Raw genomic sequence first — 16827 nt, forward strand, 5'->3', positions numbered from 1 at the left:
AGGGTGCAAGAACCTTAAAAGTAACGTGCGCAACAACTTACCAATCCACGGCGACCGTAAAGGCCAAAAGATGTTTTGTTGATATACATTTAAAAGCTAATTTTTAGGCTAACCTTGAACCCCAAAAAGTAAATAACATCTCATTCCTCCTTACTGTTTTCCCCTTGGATCAAACTGTAAGGTCGAGAGAAGAAAGAAATGCTCACTAACTTTAGAAGCTTAGGGTTAGGGGTAACAGTTTTCCTTTCAACACTATTGGAAATGTACAAAGAAACGTGGAGATTATGCAAGGTTCTAAAGGGTTAGCCCGTAAATCCTTAACCCTTTAACTCCCATGAGTGACCAAGACAGATTTTCTCCTTACAATATCAATACAATAACAACCCGTGATGAGAACTAAGAAAATATCAATTTAGGGATAATTAGTGGATCCAATACGAAATTCTCAGCACTAACATCATGAGAATTGTATGGTTGACAGTAGGGAGAGTTACAAATTTGATCTGGGAGTTAAAGGGTTAAGCATCTTATTTCTCCATACCATGTCACTGGTGAATCAAACATTAAGTTCATGAGAATAAAGGAAATGATCACCAATTTCAAAAGGCTCTTGATTGTGAACAAATTTCCTGTTAGCCACAAAGGAATGTATAGAGAGCTGTATGGAGAATATACATACTGATGTTAGGATATTAGTGTTAAGGAATTTTAAGCCCAATTTTACAGGAATAGTAAATGGCGTTTGCTTACTTTCTTGGTAACCCATGCCTACTTTACACCATATAGTGGAGCTCGCAGAGCGTAGCCCCATAATTATACAAAATAGTAGTAACCATCAAGCCGAAAAAATTTGGTTGTACGACCGTACGACCGTACGACCGTACGATCGTACGATCGTACGACCGTACAAGGTGCTACTTTTAACATGCTGACGACCCGGGTTCTAGTCCTGGCCAGGTAAGGCGTTGTGCCCTTGAGACGTGCGGGAAAAAAATGCGAGCTCCGCTTTTAGGCTTTGCTAAATCTATATATATATTATCAGAATACATATTCTCCATTCTGTACATTTAAAAGATTCTGACAAGAATAATTTGTTTGAAAATCAAGAGCGTCATTTGGTGATTATTTCATTTATTCTCATGACTTTGAAGTTTTATTTATATTACTGTAAGGAGAAGATAGATACAAGATTCTACTAGGAGGTAGAGGGTCAACAAGCTTGAGCTAAAAACAATGGCTAATTTATAAACAAACTGTGGTTCTGCGTCGGTTGTGAGATTATGATGCAGTAATTTGGTAATTATCAACTGAGTTGATAATGTAAATTGGCCACAGTAAAGTTTTCGAGCGTTAGCCCTTCATCATTTGCTTTGATGAAGGGTCAACGCTCGCATCGTCAGCTTTGAAACTCCCGACGGTGGCCAGTTAGGTTATCGACCGAGGTAATAATAGTAAATCACCGTGAAATAACATACTTTCCACTATTATAAAAGGCAGCGTTGTTCGGGAGTCTGTAATGAGACGCATTATAATACGTTCACTAAAGTCTCCATTAACCTCGCCCGTCCTTCCTTTGTTCTTATCGGATCAAGAGCTGTATCTGAACAACTACGCACCATGCCCCTCCCCTAACCTACCTTTCACGTCAACTTGTTATCGGTTGATTGTTGTTTGGTTAGGGGAGGGGTAGGTGCGGAAAGTTTCCCACAAATTGACATTGATCTCCTTATCAGTCAGTCAGCAAAGCGGTCTCTCGTCTAAAAACTCGTATTAGATTTTCTCAGGCAAAAAAATGCACATATCCTTTTGAGGACAGCACAAGACGGGCCAGTTGTGACAGAAGTGGCGAAAAGGAAAAGGACAGCAACTACCGCAGAAATAAGCAGAGTAAGGTGATCAGGATCCACCGAAGCACCACCATACCATGCTTGTCGGGTCCCTCAGGCTGGGTGGCAGAAGAGGAAAGAGTGGCCGCTGTACGGTTGATTACAGCTACACAGGCCAACGTGATCAAAGACAACGCTCCGAGTTTGTCTGCGGTTGGATGATGGAAGGGTTTCATGACGAGATGATGGACTAACATCAGAATACAGGCCACGGACAAGCAGACGAAGCAGATCATGGAATTTGGAATGAAGGCGCGGAATGTCAGAAGAACGAGCCGGCTGCCTATCAAAACACTTTCCCAGTAGAGAGTGCCGCGATCATTTTCACGTGGCGGGCGGAAGGGACCGTGCAATATCTTTGATATTTCGTCGCTGCATTCATGGCGCACTTGAGCTTTTCTGCGGTTCTGTCTATTGCATACACTTTTGAGGAGCCAGCGAACGAGAAACGGAAGGGGAACAATGCAAGCGCCAACAAACTCTTTCCATGCAATGGCTTTGGCGTAGAGCAGGCCAGAGCCCCAATACAGAACGCCGACAAACGGGACCACAAATATTACAATATATGCCAAGAGACCATACTGCCACCATTGCCAGCAAACGATGTTGCCATCGATGTTGAGGCGCCATTCGGAGGCCGATGGGAACACACTGCATGAGCTTAAGAGATGTTTCTGCCATTCGCTCGTAGCCCAGCAACAAAATCTCTACAGCAACCGCGACGTAAGATTGAATGATGGTCTTCCCTTTCCCATTACCAGATTCAGCGACCTGTGAAGACAGTAAACGATGAATACATGCGCAATAGCAGCAAAAACGAGGGAAGATAGAGACAGCTCTTTGGGTCACTGCTGTGAGGCCGGCAAATGGGCAGCCGAGGTTTCGTCCAAAACGTGGACTTGAAAGTTAAACGCGGCAACTAAGGTGGAAATATAGGGAACATTGGCCAATGTGTTCTCCAATGATTCAGTGAGAAGCAACTCTGCAACTTGGTAAAAATAAAAGACGATCCTCATATCTCCATACTCCGATTCTTCAGCTTCGTGCAGAGATGAACGTCCCTCCATCTCGAATGGGGTCTGTCGATTTGTTTTAAACCACAGAAATTTGACGTTTCAAATACAGAACGAGCGGAGGCTTCTTTCAATAATAAATGGTAAACAATACGGTGTAAAGTCCCATAGAATCCAAAGATAATTCCATCTGCATTGTGTGGATTGTCGACATTCTGACGAGAAAAGCGTTTCCGAGTATCCTGTGGCACATCTCCCACACAGGATACCGGACCTGAAGTCACGGCAACTGTTGTAGTCATTACCGTGATATATATCTTGGCGTTGAGGACGACAATACTCCCATGGGCAAGGTACGAACTTCAATGACGAAATGTTACTAGCGTTGGTGATTTTGTAACCCCAGAAGTTGGGCTTTGCCAGAATGTTGTTGGGTCCATGGCAGTGGGCACCAATGGACAGCTTTGACATCTGAAGCCTTTGCTGACTTCTAGTCCTTTAGAGAAACCACGTTGGAAGACTGTACCTTTGATAGGGACACATTCTGCACTTAAATAACTCAGTTGTTAAATTGATTGGACAAAACTGTCTATCATCTCCTCCGTAGTAAATAAAATGAGAGAAATTGTAGAAGACGAGTTCGCTGCCAACTTCACATTGGATTGTTGAGCTGGAGTCCATCTCGAAGTATCCTCCATATGATATATATAGAACATGCCCGTCCAGAGATCTGTTGCCCATACCGGAGTGAAAAGAGGTGTTGAGGATTTTTAACGGACCTCCACTCTCTGAATACAAAAATCTGCTGAAAGTAAACGTAATCCCTCGGAACTCCTCTTTTTTGTTTCGTCCGTTTAACACGCAGCTGTTAAACTCAACTTTGGCGCTTCCCAATCCAATATAAATCTGTCCTGTCTTTCCCGAGGAAAGTTGTTAATGAACTTGCATTTTCGAAATTTAATAGCCATTGATGATCTGAACAGCCCCTGCCATGTGTCCAAGGTTATTTTGAAACAAGGTATCCTCGAGCAAGACGTGACTGGAGTATTTCCACGTGCGATGGGTATCGTTTGTCACACCAATATCGACACATCCTCTATTCTCTATTTCATCCGTATGGAAAAGGAACATGAGTGCCCCTTGGCTGTTCATATAAGTGGGCATGTGTTTGTAATAGTCTCGTCCATTCGTCTATTTCAAGACCAAACCCTTCTCGAAACAAGCAACGGCGAATCTTGATCGTGTGTTACCCTTGGAGAAGAACGCAAACGAATTGCTAGGCTGCTTTTGAAGGTCACTCTTCTATTTCAATGCTGCTTGAGAAAATTGCCCTCTCCAAACGAGGTATAATAAGACGGATACCAAAAGAGGTGTTCTCGTACCTCTGTACTTCTTTACCGTCAAACAGTGTGTTTCTCACCCGAAAGTCGATATTAATGGTGTTGTTAAATACTCCAGATATGTCGTAAGTGTTATTCTGGAATTTGCAGCCTTCAATAGTAACATTTAGATGAAAATTGTTTTTATTTTGCGGGTCCCAGGGGAAGATTCTCAAACCATTCAGCGAAGAAGACACGGTTACGTTGACTAAAGCTAAATAAAAATTAGGAGTTAAGCTTAGAGCCGTTCGATTGTTTTTGACAAAAGATGTATTAGAAATTGTAACAGTTCCAAAATGACTTTCGCTTCCCGCAACTCTAAAGATTGCCGCATACAATACTTTATTCCCTGATTGGTATGCACTGTTATTGTGAAAACTGGATTCGTGAACTCTGACTAAAACTGTTCCATTTATCCTTCCAAGATTGTTAAACACGTAACCTGATCATTATCCTTACACTGTAAACGATGAAATGTTACTTTGGCTTTCTGCACTATTGAATAGTAAAGGCTACGAGACTTCCTCTGAGAGAAAGCGAAGCTGTTCCGCTCGAGGACGACGTCATCGTACTTCTCTGACGTACTAGCTGTGGGGAGGTCGATCGCTAGAAAATGGCCGCCGCTGTCAGTGACCTTTACCTTTGCAACAGTGATAGACAGATCAATCTTGCGAGAATATTACTTTTTAATACAAGAGCACCCCTGTAAAAGGCTTTGAAGTAATCTAAAATCCCATTGTTCAGGAATTTAGTGTCCTCGATATCTAAAGAGAATTTCAAGTTTGTCTCAGAGCCTCCAAAAAATTGTATTTTCGCGCAAAGAGAGTTGTTTTGAAAGAGAGAACCTCGAATGGTGACATTTGCTATTGAGCTAGCTGTAGTGTTAATAATGACAGCTTCAGTGGCGTTCTGATGGGTGCAGTTGATAAGCGTGATTTCAAAAACAGTCTATAAATCTCAGGGGTGTTTCAAAGAATGTTATTCCAGTTAAAGTGACTCGTAGATCTTGGTCTGACCGATTAAAACAAAACCCTGTCAGGCATTGTATATGGGCTCGAGTAAAGTCTAAACTAGTTATCGTTACGTTCCTTGTAATTTGCGGAATGCCACGATAATGCAACGTAAGTAGTTTCTTACAGCCGAACGGTTGCTGGTCTGTCCCGTTCCCATTAAGGACAATGGTTCCACCTGACGCAACTCGCAATGCTGCCACTGCTATTGTTCGGCATGGTGCTTCCATGGCCCCGCATGCCTCCGTGTCATTTCCAAATAATGAAACGTGGACAATTTGTCGGTGTGACACAAAACAATCTGCAAACACAGGTGGGTAAAATATATTATAAAAAGTCATCGCCTAGAGAGTAAGCACGGAAATAGACTTTTAAATGGTCGATTTCATATCATCCCTGTAAGGAGTTCTAGTGCTGAGTAAATTTCCTTTCCGATTTTCAGTTTCTATCGCGAGAAAAGCAGTCGAAGTGAAATTTGAGTTGAGTTGAAAAACATATATATTTTTAGAATTTCAAGTCCGAAGTCCCTGAAATAAGCAGAAGTTCGAAATAAGCACTAGCGTAGGCTGCTGAGTAAATAATTTCCTTTTCAATTTTCAGTTTCTATTGCGAGGAAAACAGTTGGAGTGAATACAATGTGTTAGGTTCGTTCGCTGATTCGCGCTGAATTCTTTGCGGCTTATTCGAGGACACAAACAGAAACCGTCGCAACGGCTCAATTTCTATAAAATTACTCGGATTGCCACAGCGAAAACGGGGGCCTCTCGAGAAGACTGGGTACGAGATACGATCACTGGTTTCCATTTACAGTTTGAATTTACTGCTTCGCTACGTGTACACGGTTCTCTAACTTCAATTTGTATTTTTTCTTTGTTCCGCGAAAAATAAAATCTCTAAGCTCCCTAGATTTGACCGCAACCGTCCATTTACGGCTAGTCTGTAAGACTGAAGGAATAGGTTTAATTTTTTTCAAGTAATACTTAAGATCTGTGTGATGAAATTTCCGTTTCCTATACAGGTTCAAAAACTTCAGTGAGCGTAAACCAACCATCAAAATTAAAACTCAAGGCAATTTTTTTTGTGTTTATCATAGAGTGAACTTCTTCTAAATCCGCATAATAATTAAACTCTGAGGATGTCTACGGAAAGGTTTCGAGATCACTGTTAGAAAATGGTCCCGTTTTATGTTGAAATGGCCTCATTTAGACAATTAACCTGATGGTTTCCTTAAAATGTGTGAACTTTAGAAATCCAAGGAAGGTGAATTACAACAAGTTGAGTTAAGTCAAGTTACTTGTGGTTAATTTATTAATTCCATAATGTTCGATCAACGGATTCGTGGAAGATCCGCTCAGATGAAAAAAAAAAAAACCCTTACAACAAATCACAAAATATTGTACCGAAATTTGAAATGGAATTTTGCAACCACACCGCTCTTCCACACCGCAGACGTTTACCATCATAACATTTCTATCGTAAGTCATTTTTAATACATGAGGGCATGCACTAAAAACTTACCTGCACAAAGGAAGATCATGACCAGGGGAAGACGATACGATAACAGCCAAAGGCTTGCCATCGAGAAATCAACTATATCTGAACTGGAACAGTCACTTATTTTCCACAGCCCTGCTTAAGCAGTACTAACAAGGAAATTTTCAGTGTCAAAATATTTCAATTCCGTTAGAAAATGAAATAATGTGGGCCCTTCATTCAAGGGACACCCATGGGACAAGAAAAAGTGACCCCTGGATGATGTTTTTTTTCTAAGCCGCGACCGTATTATATTATATGAAACTATTAAAATTTTGGAGGTAGAACATGTTTTGCGGCACCAATTTAGTGACTAGTGAGCAGCGGTTATGGTTAAAGTTATGATGTTTTTTATAACTTATGGTCAAAGTAAGATACGCATCTTCGCATAATTTAATTCCCAGGCTCCGTTGTTTTGTTTCCGCACTAGAGAATTCTAATCAATTTCTCCGTTTTTTCGCTATTAATTTCCTACCACAAACCTAGATTTTCACCATGGCCCCGTGAGAGCATTTATTTGTTTTCGTTTTTTTTTTTTAACGTTCGCGCATGACTCTTCGGAACAAATGCTAAAAAGTGATGACTAACTGAAAATGTAAATTCATTTTCCTCGGCATTCCCGCGTTCCCCACTTACATCTCTATTTTATAGGGCCAATTAGCTGTTCGTGTATTCATTTAAATGCATTTACTATTATTTTCGGCTTTATTTAAGATACACATCAGAAAAAAATAAAAATTTAAAAGGCGAGGAACAAGTTGCTTAAACTTTTCAAAGTTTAATCCTCATTTATTGTCCCCTAATTTTACCTCTACTAACAAGTTTCATCTCACGGGTTTGAAAACTTGCAAAAGCATTGTAAAGTTTTACTTTAGCGGGCATCTAAAGATGAATTTGCCTATCAAATACGTCCACTTAAACACATAAAAAACTTACAAGAAGTGTTCAACGCAAGGAAATTTTCCTAAGAGCATTTTGAACTAAGGTTACTTAGGTAATCTTACTTTTACAGCTTCGTAATCAGTTTTTCGATAACATGGTTTCCATTGGCCATTCTCCTCGTTGGGGCACTTGAACTCGACTAGAAGCCCCAAATTATAGAAATAGTTGTTATAAAATATTCACATTCTACAATTTGACTTCATCGACAGCAACAATAACAAATAATTCTGAAAAAGCTGAAGTTTCTTTAGATGAGTAACAATTTTTTCTCGAGTTGCCGAGTGCAAACAGTTGCATGAAGAACTCATTACTTGATAAATTGTGTCAATAATCGTCTCTTTCATCGAAGCTAAAATCATCTTGAATGTTTTGTCTCCGGTAGTCCAGAAGAGGGTCTGTTACAAGAACATTATTAGGGCTAGAGAACCTAATGACTTTTTTGACGAGTTTAACGGCCAGACGCACTAGCAGCGACAGTGCTGCAAAGATAGCAAGCAGAGCCAACAAGGCCGGGACAAAACCCAAGACGCCAATTTGGAACCATTGCATGCACTCGATGTAAAGCCTGTTTTCTCCCACAGCAGCGGTCCCAGAGGACAAAAGAGTGGCCTGTGTGAGGTTTATGATTGCCATGATGGACAGCACAACCAAGGACACCGATTCCACTCTGTTGGCTGAGGTATTTTGGAAAGGTTTTCTGACAAAATGATGGATCGCCATGAGCTCGCAGGCCACAGCCAAGAAGAGAACACGCAACATGGCGTTTGGGATGAAAGAGTGAATTGAAAGAAGGATTAGACGACGACCAATTAAAACACTCTCCCAGTGCAGCGTCCCTTGATCTTCTTCATTAGGAGGACGAAATGGCCCTTGCAAAACTTTAATGATTTCCCCTGCTCCATCGTCATCGTTTGGCCTCATTGCAGAATCCTCTCTTCTCTTCTTGCAAAAGTGCATGTATAACCAGTAAGCAAGGAATGGCAAAGGTACTACACAAGCCGCCAGAAAGGTTCTTGCAGAAATGGACGACTTATGAAGCTTTTTAGAGCCATAGTAGAGAACTGCGATAAAGGGCACCACAAAGATCACGCTATAGCCAAGAAGAACATATTGCCATGATCGCCAACAAACAGTGTTTCCATCGATGAATAACCGGTGCTCAGATCCTATGGGAACACAATGCATCAAGTTCAGGGAGGTTTCGGCGAGCCTGTCGTAGCCTAGCAACAAAATCTCCAAGATAGCAGCCATGTAATGATGCACTGATGGAATCCTCTTTTTTCGCACCATGTTAACAACAAAATGGACGCAGTAGATAAGGACAACATTCCCCATTGTAGTAAAACAGCCAAAGAAAGAAAGAGCTGTTTTGTCACTGCAGTCAATCCGACAAAAGGACAGCCAATACCTTTGTAAATAGAGTCAACTTGAAAGTTGTATGCAGATGAGACAATGTTCACGAATGGGAGTTCGTGTAGCTTTTCCGCGAGTGAGTCATCCACGAACAAGTCAGCAACTTGGTAATAATAGAATACGATTTTTAAGTATCCACTGTCTGTCTCTTCATCATTCACTTGACCTCTTTGCTCCCTGGCCTCATTGTGCTCTCTGTTTTTCATAAACCAGAAGATCTGCCGCAAACTTAAGAATTGCAAGAATGGTGGCTTAGTCAGTAGATATAGTGCCATTCCAGCCGAGAACAGAATGACCACCAACCATAGGAAATAGTCACTGCATTGACTCATTTTACGACAGCTCGTGGTAAATAGCGACTCTGTATATCCCGAAGCGCATTTGCCACAGAGATATCCAGTCCTGTTTCCACGGCAACTGTTATAGTCAGCGGATTTCCTGCTAGGGGATTGACAGTAGTTGTTAGGACATGGAATAAACTTCAACGATGGTGAAGGATGTGAGTTTCTCATTTCGTATCCCCAGAAGTTTGCTTTGGCTGCGATGTTGATATCATTTCTCATGCAAGTTGCGCCTAACGGACAAGGGTGGCACTCAAACGAGTTATTCACAGAAAAACCGTTTGCCTTCCCGGTTTCAAGACTGTAGTAACCGGAGGAACACAGTTTGCAGGCATACCTAATTACTGTAACGTTGACTCTGCAGAATCGTTTCCTCTTCTCTGTGTAAGCAAAGTGTGACGCATTTTCAAATGTCAGCATACTCCCCTTGCTGCACTGTATTGTTGTGTTGTAATCGATGTCCACATAACCTCCGCTAAAGATTTCAAGAACATAGTGCGACTTCCTTTCTGGAATGGTCGAGATCATTGTCGTGTTTCGAAAGACAATAGGCCCTTCACTTTCGGAATAGAAGAACGCAGCATTTTTTAAGTTGTTGTTGTCGATAACTTTATTGTTCTGTCTGCTTGAGAAAGAACATTGTTTGAATTCTACTCTGCCTGTTCCATAGGCAGAATACACCTGCCCTCTTTTCCGAATCGAAAAATTATTTTGAAAAGAACAGTTTCTAAATGTTGTGTTTCCATTACTGATATACACAGCGCCTGCGAAAAACCCAGCATTCTCTAGGAATAATGTATCTTCGATGGACACTTGGCTTTCGTATCGCCACAGAGGGTGGGTGTTGTTAATATCGTCTTGTTGCACGCATCCTAGTTTCCAGGGTTTATCAGGAATGGAGAGGATCGAGACAGCTCCTGTTGATGTCTCGTAGATGTAAGTGTTTTTTCCAAAGTTCAAGTGCTGTCTACTAAGAGCAGTGCAGTATCGAAATACTGTTCGACGTATTGTTAGTGTTTTATTTCCCTTAAAATATAGCACAAAGATACTGGACGGCCGAGAGTGAAAAGTTACTCTGTCTAGTTCAATGGCAGCAACGCTGGAGGAATTCGTGTTCTTCAAAGGTGGAACAAAGAGGCCAATTGCGTAGCCTTTTTTATCACCGTGATTTGGCCGACCTGTCATGATAGAGTCAATAACTTTTAAAAAAACTGATCGCGGATTGCTAATATTTAATGATAAGTCGTAGACATTATGCTTGAATCTGCAACTGGCGATGGAAATGTTGACACGGAATGGATCTGTTTCCTGACTCAGCCATCTTTTGGACAACTGCAGTCCGTACTTACACGAGGCTACTGTGACGTTTTCAAGTCTGATTTTGCATTTAGGCGTGATATCTAGAGCGCCTTCCGTATTGTTAGTCATGGTAGTATCTTTGACCGTGACGATTCCTCTCTGTTTTCCAAATATCTGGACCCCAACAAAAGCACTTTGATTGGATTTTCCACCAACAAATGAAGATCGAACGATCGTTACATTCGTGTTGCCTCCCGTTGTTCCGATGTAAACAGCACTCTCCGCATTTTGTCGTGTGTTGGTCCAATTGAACTCGTCCAAAATGATCAGTCCGCTATGGAGCGTGAGGCAAAAGCTTCCAAATCGATACTTCAGTTTATGGCTGACGCAGTTTTCCACATTGACTTTTTTAAGTGAGGCATAGAAAGCGTATGTCAATGGTTTTGACTGCGGCTTGTGCGTTTTCCCGATCAGAATAGCAGAACCGTCCGTGGTAGCAACGCAATCAGTGAAGTTAACATTGGTAAAACTCAGCCTTATGTTTCCCATGTCGCACGGCGATCAACGTTGAGGTAAACAGCTCCACCGGCGTTAGCTTTGTTTCTTTTAAACACGGTATTAGTCACAACTAAAGATGCATGCTTTTTTGATTCAAGGGAGATAGCACCACCATTGCCTTTGCTCGCATTTTGCCCGACAAAAGCGGAATTATCTATGGAAACTTTTGCCTCGTCTGAATAAATCTTTATACATCTTAGAGCTTGGTCGTTCTTGTTGTTAGCACAGTGTACGTGTGTGAACGTTACGTCGACTTTCCTTGTTCGAGATATATACATGCTATCTTTAAAGCGTCTGCTCTTCTTACTAAAGGGCGTTTTCAAGTTGTTGTCCACCAGTTCAATGTGGCTGTATGTCTCCTTGGTCACTGCTGCTCCAAGGTCCAAAACAACAAATGGAACCCAGTTACCAACACAGCTGATTTTGAAGCATGAAAGTTTAACAGCTGCTGACAGACTTGCGCTTTTCCCTGCAACTTTCGTCATGGAAATTATACCCGTTGCTAAGTGTTGTCCATCAATGCCGTTTGCTATAAATTTTGTTTGGCTGATACTCGCATAGAGAACGCTGGAATTGTGCAATAAGATTTCCACACAATTATAATTGTTTGTAAATAGAGAAGGACCCTGGATATCGAAAGTGACGCTAGAGGCGTTTAGTGCACGAACACTAACAGCGGTTTTAGATTCTCGATGAGAACAGTTTATGAGATGAATTCGACCACAGTCTTGAAAATTTATAGGAGTTCCCTTGAATACAATTCCAGACAAAGTCACCATCATTTTGAATTTCGAGCGATTCTCCGTAGGGTCACCTTCAAAGTGGATTCCTTCCGCGCACGACACATGTGGGGTGGATTGAAAACCTTTCATTGTTACACTCCTTTTGAGATAAAGTCCCGGAAGATAATTACGCGCCATCCGATTGGTACAGTTAAATGGCTTTTCATCGGTTCCTGTCCCATTCAGGTGTATAAATCCGCCCGGGGCTATGAGGGAGAATGCTTGCGATATTGACTGACAAGGTTCATCGATAGAGCCGCAGTTTTCTGTATCTCGTCCTGAAAGCGAGACATAGATATTTCTGGATGCTTGGCCTTGGGTATCTGAAAGTTTAACAACTGTTTAGTATCCATGGCTAGGAGACATTAACTATTTTGAGGGATGTTTTCGTTGTAATGCAATTGCAAAGTATACAAAAGTATTCAGCCACTTCGCCACGTGGTCGGTTCACTATAAGCCATTTCACAGTAAAAGAAGCGAAAAGCAAGTTTATCTTTATGTGTCATGATTGGATATGAAAGATGGCAAATTTCGATCTCAGTCCTTCAAATAAAAGAAGATGGTAAACACTTAACCCACACTCGTGAAAAATGCCAAGTTTCTTTATTTTATTTGGTCGAATGACTCATTTCATTTTCGACCGTGAAAACATATTATAAATTGGTTGAATGATCAATTTATTTTGATTGAGGTTTTCACCTGTGCTTATATTCATTCGTATCTATCAAAGCACGAATTTGAATTTTCGCCTCCTCCACCCCCTTAAGTTTTAAATTCCAAGGAAGAACCGGACAATTCTCGGAAATTTTGAAGAATCTTGACAAAGAAAGAACTTTAGTTGAGAAAGCCAGAGAGCGGGCTTTCCAAATGAGGAGGTTTGCGGTTTCTGGAATAAATTACTCAAGCGGAATGAAGATTTGAAACTTTCCATTATTGCTTGATGCTGTAATGCGGTCGCATTTACTGACGAGCTTTTATACATGTATACCGATTTTGTATGTATTTGTACAGATTTAAAAATTCACAAAAATTTTATAAATACATTTCCCAAACAAAATGCATTTAAAAAAGAATTCCAAGAAAAAAGTGAATTATATGTTGAACCATCAAATAAGGTGTATTTATTTACTATAGAAACTTAGATAATTTATTTTAATGAGGAGCACAGATGTGTTTTTGTCGTATCTCCTGAAATGTTTTTTTTTTCTCAAGGGCCGATTTCCAATATCTGATCGAGGACTGTTTCTATTGTGTCTAAAAGGTTGTTTACAATCGCTGTAATATTTTCATAGATAAATGACTCGTTTTAAAAAATAAATAACTATGTTCTTCCAAGTTCCAGACACCAAAACAACCGAAAACCAAAAACTTATCTTATTTGTTCCCTTAAAATCGAGGAAACTTCAACTAACCTGCACAGATGCTAGGAAGGACAAAGAGTTGAAATAAACAAGATAACAGCGGAATGAACGCCATGGACGAAGCCGATAGACTTAGCCACATTTCAGTTAGGATCCAAAATGCCGTCCTTTGCTGAATGGGAAAATTTCATGTGACGCCGTCTTTTATGAAGTTATCTGCTGGAAAACGAAAGGGTATATCTGTTGGTTCTCTTGTGCAGGAAAATGAAATAAATCTAACAGAATTTAAACTACTGGTACCTGGCAATTTGTAAAAGACTGGTCTCTTCGCCTCTTGACATTAGCGAAATTCGACAAAACCCTCGCGACTTGGAAACTTTCTGAATTTTTATTTTGTAAAACTAACGTGAAATTGAATTTCAGATTCTACTTATTTGGAAACAATTTTCCAAGAAACTGAAAATAGAGGTCCTTGTGTCAGAAAGAAATAATTAAAATTAGCCTTGACAGTTATTTCCGAGAAATCTTTTTTCTTTCTGGGAATCCCCTCTCTTTCCAAGAAGGCTAAATATTAATTGTGTGAAAATTCAAAGACCCTATAAGGCAAGGCAATCAGTAAGAGCAAAAAAATTCGCCAAATATCGTTCTGTTCCATTAAAATTCGTCAATTCGATGGCGTACAACACTTTACTATAGAATTAATTTTTTACAACGGCAAACCATCCTTTCAGTAAATGTTGCAAGTAATAAAACAACATGTCAGTTTTATCACAAAGAGAGTTTCGTTGCCATTGACAACTGTCAGGAATGTTCAGTCAAAATAATCGCGTCAGAGGAAATTAGCATTCAGGCAGGTGGACGCAAAAATTTATTTTCTTTAGCTCTCATCCGTCAGGTAAACTTCCCGTTCTATCGAAATCGCTTCTACCCTCGCTTGATTATTTTCCACTGCAGATGGGTCTCCAAGAATCAAACAAGAATAACGCGAAGCATTCCGACTTAAAAATTATTTATGCCAGCAGACGGTCTTTTATCCTTTTGAAAATGTAAATTTCTTGTCATATCAAGTTACGACTAAGTCTTCATGGTGAACTGTTGAAATAGTGTACTTTCTGTCTTTTTGGCGAAGGTTTAATGAAAGTCAACTTTAAAGGCCTATCTAAAGCGGTCAGTGTAAAACGAAGACTGCGGACTGCAGACCGCGGACTACAGACCGTCTGCAGTCCGCGGTCTGCAGTCCGGTCGGACCGGGAGTAAAATGCAGACTGTGGGTTAAATATAGACTGAAGACTGCAGACCAGGGGTAAAATGCAGACTCAGTTCTAAAACAACCCGCTTCCCCGGAAAAACTTCAAGAGTGAGCCGGGCTTTAGGCCGCGTAAGTCGTGAGAAGCTGACAACAATCGTCATGGCGAGTGGTGTTTCGAACTCTATTTCCTCAGATGGTTTTGGCGTTGACATATTATTTTAAGGTAAAACGGTTAGAAACGTAAGTGTTTGAATATGTTGATCACAGCCAACTAAATACATATCCCTTGTTGAGGAATAAACAGTTCTACTGAGCAACATTAAAGAAACATGTAGCTCATGTATACTTTGTTCGGCCTTAAAAGTAGTAGCGATAGACTTTCATCACACATCGGCAACTACCAGTTACAAGTAAGACACAAGACTGTTGAATTTAATTCTTTCATTGGCTGAGCAGAATCGACTAACAGTGTAATTGCATGACTGTGCGTTACAGTTGGGCTACGATTTTGCCCTTTGTAATTATTAAGTGACTGTGCGCTACAATTAGGCTACGATTTCACTTAGTTTTATCAGTTTTTAGTTGTGCGTGCCATCGGCGTTGCAGGATCGATATGTAAGTTTTTAATATTCTTTTTCAACCGGTTATAAACGGTTGATTCTTTTAGAATCGAGTCTGCACTTTACCCCTGGTCTACGGTCTTCAGTCTGCCTTCACCCCCAGCGAGGGTTTTACACTGACCGCTCACATATTTACAAATTATAAAGACACACAATATCTGCAAGTGTGAAAGAGTCACTGATGTGTATCAAATGCAAACTTCAAATACTGTGAACAATCTTAATCTAGGAATAGCGTTTTGCCTCGTTTGTTGATTAAATAATACACTTAAGAACTAAAGAGAAACTAAGGAAGAGGGGACTTGAAATTGAAAAAAAAACAAACAAAACAACAAAAATTTCACAGTCTGCACGGTCTAGATCTGCAGTCTGCGTTTTATCATGACCGCACGCAAGCTGGGATCATCGGCAACCTTCCAGCTTGGTCAAGGATGTATCATGACAAAATTACATAAAAATGCCTTGAAGTACTTCACTAACCATTAAGTTAAATTTTAAGATTATGTAGGAGCACCAAACATCGTTTTACTTATCTTACAGATCTGACCGACATAACATAATAACGTACTCCGGCCAACAGTCGTAACGGTTGATATGAATCACACAAATTCGATGTAAATTTCAGTACTATTTAGTCTTTCTCGAACGATTTGAGGTGAAGTATTCTCTTAGGACATCTAACAATAATCAAATACTAGTTTCATTCAAAACATTTTAATTTTCGATTGTAGATGCAAACAACACATACAGAACTTTGCACACCTGAATATAGAACGAAATTAGAACCGCGACGAAACAAGAGAACTGAAACCGAAAGTAAATACGAAAGCTTACTTCGCACTTCCCTGCCAAAAAGTAATGAAAAACTTTGAGAGAGAAAGCGGCTACGTAAATACCTACTTACATAAGGTATTACTCTACAATGTTACAGCTCATGATGTGAGCCCTAGGTAGTTTCATAAGTGAACACTCATGGTTCGACAAGATGCTGCAAGACCGACGTCAATATTTCAAAATACATCTCACCGTTTAACTCGCTCTCTCCGTCTCCGACAACAGTTTTAGTAGCTCCAACTCAAGTTGTTGTTGTGTTGTTAGACTGTCATCAGTTTTCTCTTTCAGTAATTTTATTATCCGGCACAGCTTGAGCTTAAACGAAACGAGTCTGAATTCAATAACCCAGTCGTCGCTACCGAGGAAACATATAAATGATGTGTCGGCGCTAAGTCCGAATGTAATTATGGTTGTAATTTCGCTGCGAGGAACCTGTTTCTTATATCGCTTGAGAGGTTTTTACCCACTATATATTACGATAAAAGCTGACGTCTGCGGGAATGGCAAGGCGTAGCGTGACCGAGATAAGTTGTGGACGTAGCTAGTAAGGTGAATAACAATTAGCCTACGAGTATTTTGTCCTTATTTGGCGAGTAAAAAAAAAAAA

General features: G+C 40.4%; 2 pseudogenes; both read right to left on the minus strand.

Moving 5' to 3' along the window:
• Positions 1–1780: 1780 nt before the first annotated feature.
• LOC131786549 (uncharacterized) lies at positions 1781–6907 on the minus strand (annotated as a pseudogene).
• A 672-nt stretch (positions 6908–7579) lies between these two features.
• Positions 7580–16752, minus strand: LOC131786574 (uncharacterized; annotated as a pseudogene).
• Positions 16753–16827: the final 75 nt, after the last annotated feature.

This window comes from Pocillopora verrucosa, chromosome 7 (assembly GCF_036669915.1).
Source record: "Pocillopora verrucosa isolate sample1 chromosome 7, ASM3666991v2, whole genome shotgun sequence".
Lineage (NCBI taxonomy): Eukaryota > Metazoa > Cnidaria > Anthozoa > Scleractinia > Pocilloporidae > Pocillopora > Pocillopora verrucosa.